General features: G+C 32.6%; 1 long non-coding RNA gene across 1 annotated transcript; it reads left to right on the forward strand.

The window, feature by feature from the left end:
- On the forward strand, positions 1-9541 carry LOC148835807 (uncharacterized). Its single transcript, XR_016090964.1, has 2 exons — positions 1-133; positions 9025-9541. It is a non-coding gene; the product is annotated as an uncharacterized LOC148835807 (long non-coding RNA).
- Positions 9542-10121: the final 580 nt, after the last annotated feature.

The following is a 10121-nucleotide window of genomic DNA, read 5'->3' on the forward strand; positions in this document are numbered from 1 at the left end:
AGTTGAGTCAGTGCAAAGGAAAATCATTAGGAAGGATCCTTTCGTGGGAGAGGAGAAAGAGAAATTCGATCATTAAATTCAACAAAATAGAAATCAAACATTGATTTTCTGTGTATTCTGGGATTTTCAGATGGTAAGTGAATGCATTACTCTGCCTTTAAACGTGTTCTTCTTAGAGTTAAATTGTCGATTGAGAAAAAAGGAAAAAACACTTTAAGCACCAATGCTTATTGCATTAAAGCAGACTACATGCATAATTTTGTGCGCGTATACATTTATATCACAAAGAGCAATTAAAGCGATGTATCTTTATTTGGGTATATAGATTTGGATCTCTGTGCCATTTGAAGCATTTTGGGGAAACATAGTCTTAAAACGGTGATGTAATATAGACACAAAATAATTTTTGCTTTTGTAAACCTAAAATCAATCAAATCTTTGTAAAGGATTTCATTTATAACCTCTGGTTTATGAACAGTGAACAGACGGTTAAGCAGAGCGGTTCTGTAGTGAATGTCCACCGCAGAAAGCACAATCAATCAAAACTAACCAGGATACCCTTTGGTTTTATTTTCTCGAAGAGTCGAGTAGAAGTGGATTTCTAGTAGTTTACGTATCCTGATTCCTCGCCATAAAACAGCTTCACTTTAATATGTTTGTATGAGAATTGAGAATTGAGAAATGAGAAGTAGCACCAACAGTAATGTTCACAAAATAACATCCGTGTGCATACTCCTACAGCAAAGGTAACAACACTTAAAAGTAACGACGCCTACTACTAACAGCAGTAGTGTTGGAAGTGTAACTGAGCACTTACCAATAGAAAAAATAGAATTAAATTGCGCGTTGCTTAAAGCTAACAGTATTTCAAGAAATTACGTTTCTGTGATTTTATATAATAAATACAACCTATGTAATGAATGAAAATCTCCAGAAAGTGTAGCTTCTATTTATCACTAACATATACTGTCATATTTACAAATATTTAGAATTTATTCATTTTTTGTGTTTGTGTACTTCCACACCGGGCACTTTGTAGTTGATTTTGAATTTGTTCGCTTACTGTGTTTTCTCACGGGTTAACTTTATCTGCCCCTATTGGAACAGATGCCACACAGAGCTGCTCCCTGAAGATCATTTGTTTCCTTGATGGGGAACATTTCTGAGCCCAGCATTTTGGTTGCCATGGTGAACTGAATAAAAGAAGGAACACTAGTCACATTAAGCTATATGTTTGTGCACTGGACTTGAGAATAAAGGGCTTCTAGTTTAGCCAAGATGATCTCGCAAGGAAGCCAAACTAAAACGTCGGGCCTTCCATGACATAACCTGTTATTTTACCATGGACATTTACATTTATTTTAAAACCGTTATTGGTAGTCTATTAATTTATACATTTTACGCGAGTTGTTTTTTTTTTACAAAACCCCAAATAACTTTGCAGTTAAATTGGAGTTAACAAAGAAAAAACTAACAGACCAGCAGGGGTCGCGCTTATTCGTGCGCGCAACTTTGGTAAGTACTACCCTATGCACAGCTACCGAAAGGATTTTAGAATTTTCTTGAGCCTAAAAAGACAGAGAAGAAAATAATTAAATAAAATATTAACAGTCACCCTTCTCCTTTCAAACACGTATTTCGAAATGGATGAAAAAATATCCCATTCCCCAATGTAATTTGCCGAATTTTTGTTAATACATAGTGGATCTTAACTTCCAACGTATGCGGTTAGATCGTTCCAAAGGCAGTTACTGTATTATTAATTGCTGTTTTACCTTTGCAGTGAAACATGGTTTAATGTGGCATCAGTGAAATCTTGATAGGCTGGACTGTTTTAGTGAAAGCATATGGTTTTAGTTAAGAGAGTTCAGGTTTCTTTTTTAGAACAGGGAAGAATAATACTCTTTAAATCGTGGCTTAATTCCTCTCCCAGTTTTTCTGATTTTGTATGAAGGAATTCAACGTCAGCGCACCAATTAGTTTTTTTTAAGAAAGTGCTCTAGAACAAATAGGATTTGTCTCTCCTCAAAGACTGCTAAAAGATTAGCAAGAAATTTTGTAGCCTATGCAAAGTGTAAACGAAGTATTAAAAGTGACTCACTGTCATAACCCATCTTCATTTTCTGCAGAAATAATGTTTTATGATTTTTTCCCCCGTAGAGCCTCATTAAAATAGAAACCAATCTGACATTTGTTTTTGTATTTAAATGTATTTAACTTATTTAAATCATATGATTTGCATGCAATGTTCTCTTTGGGTACACTTTCGAAGTTTGTACTGTATATGACCACAAAGATGTTAGGTACATACGCATTGTTCTAACTGCTATGTGAAAGAGAGAGGTTAATATTAATAAATACTTCATTCTTATTATTTTATTTATAGTTAGAAACTGTGTGGAAGATTTCTAAAGTGTATATAGGTTGACTAAATTAGACTGCTTTTACACAAACACGTTTTCCTTCTCTATAGTTGTACAGAACTGGTGAATCAAATGTTTGCATTTTGTATTTAAAATAATACCGTTTTTACTTGCCACCACATGTAGCCTTTTCTCATAGTATTAATAATATTGATATTTGAGAAAATGAAGATGATGATATGATGATGCATCTATCAATGTATTGCTCAGACGAACATTTTTTATAATACCTTTTATGACACTGCAGTTCCTCCACATTTCCCTTTTTCGAAAATACGCAGAAAAATAGATCTAATCGAATCTGTATCTCCCGATGCTTTAAAGTAACCGAATGAAAACGCTGCGCTACAAGAGCAGAACTGTTCTTCAGGATCGAAAACTTCTTTGCCTTTTATTACCAAAGGCTTTTAATTGCATGTCATCATCAGTGTCCCACCCAGTGTCTCAACGCCGTGCGCTTCGTAATGATGTAATGAAATATCCCAGGCCGTTCACACGCACCTTTACTTATTTCTTTAGACTGTGAAGTGCAGTGAGCATTGTTAAAGTAAGACATTAAATTTAAAAGTTCAACGACTTATTTTGAAATGCAGACATACACGATCTTTCACACCAACATTAACAGGATATCGTAAATGAATGAGCTCCATGTTTTATTTTATTAAACGGAAGGAGAATGTATATATCACTCTTTGGGTTTTACAGTAAGTACAATTTCATGGAAGAAAAATGACAACAAGCAAAATCAAGTACTGAGTCGCTGAAAGCAACTCGCTATGTCATCACGTCATTACAAACCATGTTAATAGCTACGTTGAGTCAACAAAAAGTTTGAAAGGGCTTTGTCCTGAGATGTTTGATTATTTTACTAATTCCTCCAAAACTCCAGAAATGTGATCAGAAGCGTCAAAAAACAAATAACTGCGAAGTACCTAGTCATTCAACAGCTACTGACATATATCTTTTAAAATATTCTTTCCTTTGAAGATCCAGGTCAAATAAGTAAAATTAAATTAATTAATCGTAAATTCCTAATACATTAAGTCTGATGTTATTTAAAAAAACATTAATCATTACCACACAAGTTTTAATTACAGTTACAGAATGCATAATTTATCCTGTTCACTTGGTCCAAGTATATGCAAATCGTTAAACACGTTAATAACGTGTTCTTCTTACATCCAAGGCTAACCCTAATAAAATTAATTTAGAACAGTTTGCAACTTTGTACCGTTTATGCGTAATGTATCAGTTTAATTAAAGCAAAGTCTTAGTAATGTCGTATATATAATTAAGATTCTCCGTTTTTGCTGTGCAAGGCTTATGAGATAGCCTAGTTCGACAAGTGGAAAGATTATACACAAGCAGTTTTGAGAACTATGTAGCCTAGTTTTTGATAAATAAACTTATTTTATTTTTGGAAATAATGTTTCCAAGATGTTTGGTAAGCAATGTTTCTTAAGCTCCATTACCTAGTATTCCTTCTATTAATAATTAACATTATTCCTAGTATTAAGGTTTATCTGAAACAATATACTATTGGAATCCTTTGTATTTTATATATTGTCTGATTTTAAATTCTTCAATGTTTATAATAAATGTAAGCTATCCTTTGCTAATTACTTTTCTTTTTATTTGAAATCAATATATGAATTTTACAAATCATATAAGTAAATAGACTTTGAAGTATTCATACACAGTAGCTTGGCAAATTTTATTGTATGTATCTTATTTACATATCATTACACTGAAAAAAAGAAATGTATGTTAGAAATCAGATTATTTTATCCTAAGGTACTTCCCCTTGTTGATTCTGGATTCAAATATAGATATAGATAAAGATATAGACATAGAGAAAGATATGTAACTTTTATTAAAATTACAGACCAAATATGTGAAACAAGCTTTATGTATCTTTGTGAATGCTTCAGTTGTTTTATTATGATGTGAGATTTCTAAACAAATCTGTGAATGAATAGGAATCTGTGAAGCAACAGCACAGAGTCTCCAGATTTCGGAACTCCACGACATTATAAGAACTGTAATAATTCATTACACTTGTGACATTTTCTCTTTAAAAACAATGGCTGGCTCATATGTGTAGAAAAAAATGAATTGGGGGGGTTTGTTTTCCTGGACGTTTTCATGTGTTTTTAGTTACATTGTGCAAATTTGTCTGCTATTAAATACGGCGAAGAGTGGTCTTGTTGAGCAGGTAGCACAGATGCAATAAAATGCACTTTTCGAACGGTCTGAACTATTTTTTCATCACTTTGATTTCCAAGGCTTTTTGAGAAGAGGACTGATGCAAAAGAGACTTTCTGCAGTTTTAAGGGCTTCAGTGTTTTGTTAAAGTGGATTATTTAGAAGAGTGGTATTGAATAAGAATTGGAGGCTCTCTCATCAGATGGCATGGGGTGTTCATATACATGCACATACATATAACATATAATGTTATAAAAGTCTAGCAAATAGAGAAATGTTATTGTTTTTAACAATAGCCTCAGGTTTTGTCCTGCAGACACACACAAATGTGAACATAAGGAATAAAAAAACCCTCCTTCTTTACAAAGCTTAAAAAAGAAAAAAATAGCCGGTACCCCCATTTGATAAAATGTATCCATTGTGTTAAAAACCTGGGTGCAGATTGCAATAGTGGCTGCTTTGTTTTTGTTTGTCAAACAGGGCTGTTCTCTTGGGAGAGGGGCATGTGGCACATCCCAGCCCAGGATTACATTAATCAAAGTATTTATTTCCCCAGGGATTCCTAACACAAATCAGACTAAATCCTAATAAAATTGGATCGTGGGGGAAACTGAACACTTCAAGTAACCTCCTCTTTTTCTAATAAAAATATCAACATTTACTACCACTTCTGCAACATTATTGTCTTACGCCGTGCCCTAAACCCATTGTACTTGTGTTTTAAGTTCTCCTTGACCAGAGACACAAAAGAAACCAACCAATATGTGTCTGACACAACCAAGAGCTTGCCAGTATGAACCTGTCTAAGACTAGAGAATGAAGGACTGGGGAAACTACATCTCTCAATGAGATAAAAATCCAGTTAGGTGGAATTATTTTTTAAGATTGTTTGGGTTAAACAAAACAATGACGTGGCATTGTGGAGAATGCAAGGAAAAATTACAACATAGAGAAAATAACAGCACATGCTTTGAAAAGAATAATGTAATGCACATCCTGCCAATGCTATAAATCTGTGGATGTTCTGCTATAAAGAAGACTGTGCCTGTGCAATAAATACTTAAGACAATACATTGCCTATTACAGGTAATGCAAGTAAAATAATGGAGCTGTAATTTTTCTTATGTGTGATTTTGTAATACAAGCTGTGCTGTTTAATAGTCATTAGTTTAAATGGGTAGAAAATAAACAGTTTAGTATGTTACACTGAAGTACAAATTCCTTTACGCTGTATTCCTTACAATGGACGAAAAGTAATGGCTTTATATTTTTTTGGAAATACTGTAGGATTCACACTTAGGAAATCTGAGAAGTGTGTAGATATATGAAAGCACTGCACGAACCTGCCTTATAATGGAACATTTTTGTAACTAGCCACATTACACAGATTAAAAAGTTGTGACGTTCAATGATGTGTTAAGTTTTCTAAAGAAGCAGATTCAGTACCTCATGGATGTTGAGAAATATATTGACAATTTATTGCCTTTTTTTAGAACTAAAATGAAATCTTGTAAGTGTATCATGGTCAAAAAGTTTCGAAGAGTATCTTATAAACAAAATCCAAGAGAATATGACCAAAGCAATACAATTTGAAATCTATTTCTTACAATTAATGTACAGTATAAGAAAACACTAAGGATATTATAGCAATCAGACTTATCTATATCAGAAGATTTTCGAATTTTACGCAAAAGTAGGGTGTTATGGTCATTGTTTTTCATTTTACTTATAAAAATATATACAGAATTATATATGTTTAGCAGCCACCCTTAACTGCTTTCCATTACTCTGTTTGGCTTATGTTGTAAGCAGCATTTTTTATCATGAGTGTGGTCACGTCTGCATCTGGGAAATCTTGATTTATATGTTCATTAAATGTAGAACACTTATGTTTTTCTGCCTGTTTCCCGGAGACAGACCTATTTGCGCATAAACGAGCTCACCCTATACATGTCTTATTCTTAAGGAAACTACAGTGTTTGTGCGCGTTCATTTTACCTTGGCTCAACATTGTTAGACTTTATATTTCTTTCTAACAACCTTTCAGCTCATTTGCCCTTTGTAAATAATATTACATTGGCTTTTTGGTGCTGGCATGGAACATTGAAATGCACCAAATGCCCACTGTGTTATGATTACTCACCGATGACTGGCAGTCGGCCTTTTTGTAAAATGGAGCTCTTGAAAAAGGGAAAGATCCAGAATTGACATTTGCATGTACAAGATGAAACAGTCGAACATGTAATGGAATACTTATTTCATCTTTGAAATTGCTAGAAGTGCAATATCTGGAAATAGCCACGTGGAGTTGAGTGCTTTTACAAATAAAGGAGAAGGACAACAATACATAGACAGTTTTGTTGACTAGGTAAGACCATCATGTTTTTAAATTAGGCATTCAATAATAAGATCATCTCCGCGTCTCATGTCACAGTCTGGTGTTTTGTACATAATACAAGTATGTCCATTTTAATCAAATTAGATATAACAAATATATTTTTATTCATTTGTTTAGATTGATCAGATGTTAACCCAGTTAGTCTACTAACTATCATACTCCTAATAATTTTGGTTTAATTATGAATTTGTTAGTTCTAAATGTATTTAGCAGACAAACCCTCTAAGGATTCTCAAAATTATTGTATGTACAACAAAGTATTAATCATTTTAGATATGTACATGATAAACGTACTTAAATAAGAATGCATGCTACTGTATATGGATATGAAATGTCGAAAGTCTTAATGCCACTTATTACATAGGAAGTACTCCCCTCATGCACTTCAAATGAATGTAACTTGAGCAGCTCCATAATACATGAGTCAAATGTTATAGACTCTGTATTATCTGCATTACGAAAAACAAGGTATTCAATAAATTCAAGCATTCACATACACATTAAAATGTCATTAATTTGTTTCTGACTCAAGCTGCTTTTTAAAATTATTGTGAGTTAAAAAAGCTAACCACTGAAATGGGCAATTAATAATCATTTCAAAACATTAAAAATGAAACTAATATTTCAGATTAAAAGAAACCATTTGGCAGTGAATATGGAATTGCTGAGATCTGGTGGTATTAAAAATAGTTTACCAAGAAGATACTCTTAAATACCCACTTAACAATGAACTGTCTGGATGACTGTTCGTGAAAATGTGGGAAATGCAATGAGAGTTTTATGATGTGTAACATTAAGTGAGGAAAGCAGGCTGAAGAAAGTTGCATCTTAACATTTTGTAAAACATGCCATCTATCACCTGTAAAGAAGGGAGTATTTATTGAAAACTTCAAACATTTTGTTGACTGTAAATAAAACTACAATGCCACTACATATACACATTTTTGCCTTCTTATCAAAATGCCATCTACTACATCAGTACTTTTACCAATATTGAAACATTGAGAAAAAGCTTAGCTAAAATACAAAAAAGAGCTTTTTAAGGTTATTACTGAAAAAAAGCTTATTTCCCTTTTTCCTCCTTCATAGTTTTCTAACTTTAATATGCCATGAAGTCATAAGGTCAGCAATCAGATACTGATGAACTTTTGCATTCTTGGATAAACTTGAAATCATGTTTTCAAGTTTCACCTTGTGAGTGATATATGCTTAATGACTATTGGAGAACAACTCATTCTAGATTAAAATACATCTAGTCTGAATTAAGATACATCTTACTCAGTACAGAATTGCAAAGTGTATTACTCCTGATGTTATTTTACATAATCTATTTTAATGTATCCTCTAGAGATACAGAATGAAGATTAATTTTGTACAGTGGACATATGCTGCTTGCATGATTTTTGTTATTTCTCCTTATAATATATTAAGATAAACTAAAAACTTGACATGTACTATCTTCTTTAAGAGGCTGTGTAATTGTGAAAGTAAAGTATATGTTTCAAATTTGATTAAGTTGAAAATAGAAAAGGAATGAATTAAATTTAACGTTTAATTTTTCTTCTTCCTGGCATACGTACAGTATAATATTTACACATAATATGTTCGTTTCAGCATACGATGGTAATAGTAATGTACTAAGAAACAATTTTTTGCACATATTAACAAATTAAAGTGGCAGTTAAATATCAATATTAGTCCTATGAATGATAAAACTAAAACCCATCAATAACATTCTTTGTTCTTTTTGAATCTATTGTTTTGAAACTATTTAAATAGCTACAATATTAATTTTTTTCTGTCAACACAATGCTGGTGCCATAATGATTGAGGGGACGTATGTTTACGAAATTACAATTAAGGAAGGAAGCAATATCATTTTTTGTATTTTTACCAATTTGCATGATTAGTAGTAATGCAAAGATACATATGCAGTTTTGTGTAGTTCTGGTACTGATATGTTGCCAATTGTTTAAATTTTGATTCTTGCCCCAACAGGAATAACTCATATGCTACTCAGCATCACCCTTGAAGCAAGCTCCAAAACCAGGTATTGCATCTGAAGGAGAATGGACACAATCTAGACAGTTTTGCCCATCTTATGTTTTTTTTTCTAAGAAGGAAAGTGCTTTACTGCTTGAATATTGATGCTGCAGGCTGTTTTCTTTGGTAGACTATAAAGATATGCAAATGCAGTTGTTAAAATGAAAAAAGGAGTAGTACATTTTGTGTTTTTATTTCTCATAGTAACAGTTCATTATGTGAAGAGCTTCAGGATTTGCTGTTGTGTTTTATTGCCTAATCTTGTTTTGTAGGAGCTAGAATTGAGCTGTGCAGGTACAGTAGGAAGCAGGAAATTAAACATATTTCAAAACTTTGGCTTGAAATTTTTGGAGTTCAGCTAAAAATGGGAACAAAAGCATCTGCAATCTTTTAAACATTTGTAACATGTTGCCAAACAAATGTACATCTAATTTGTATATATTGTATAAACTTTAAATAAAAAAACAGAAGCTTGGATTTCTTATACCCTTGAAATTTCATTCATATTGTATCCATTTTGGTAGCTATTACCAGCACACCATAAACTGATTGTTAAAAGGACTAAATTAAAGGTTTATACCAGTTTAAGTGGCTTAAAAGTTTACCGGTGCCATTAGAAACTTTACTAGGCTTCCTCTGCATGATAAATAGCTCTTCCAGAAAAAAAAACTGTATTAAGAAAGAATTAGCATAACAGGAAAAGCATTAACCGACCTACGCAGTTCCCAGCATGCTAGTATTAATGAACGCACCCCTGGACTTGTGATGAAAAATATACTGTAAAAACACAAGTATTGCTCTTCTTGAATATGGACAAATTCAAGTGGCATTTTGGATTTAGTATTAGCGCACAATGCAAGTATAATTTTTCTTCGCATAATGAAACAAGAAATTATTACACAAAAATAGAAATAATTTAGGTGAAGTCTGTCAGCTTTTTATATCTTTTTTATATATTTCTTGTACTATTCTGTATCTCACCTTGCCCAGGCATTTCGGAATCATCATTTCTGGACATGTACAGGTATATACAGGTATATGCAGGTATATAA

Source organism: Atractosteus spatula, chromosome 4 (genome assembly GCF_055471065.1).
Source record: "Atractosteus spatula isolate fAtrSpa1 chromosome 4, fAtrSpa1.hap1, whole genome shotgun sequence".
Classification (NCBI taxonomy): Eukaryota; Metazoa; Chordata; class Actinopteri; order Semionotiformes; family Lepisosteidae; genus Atractosteus; species Atractosteus spatula.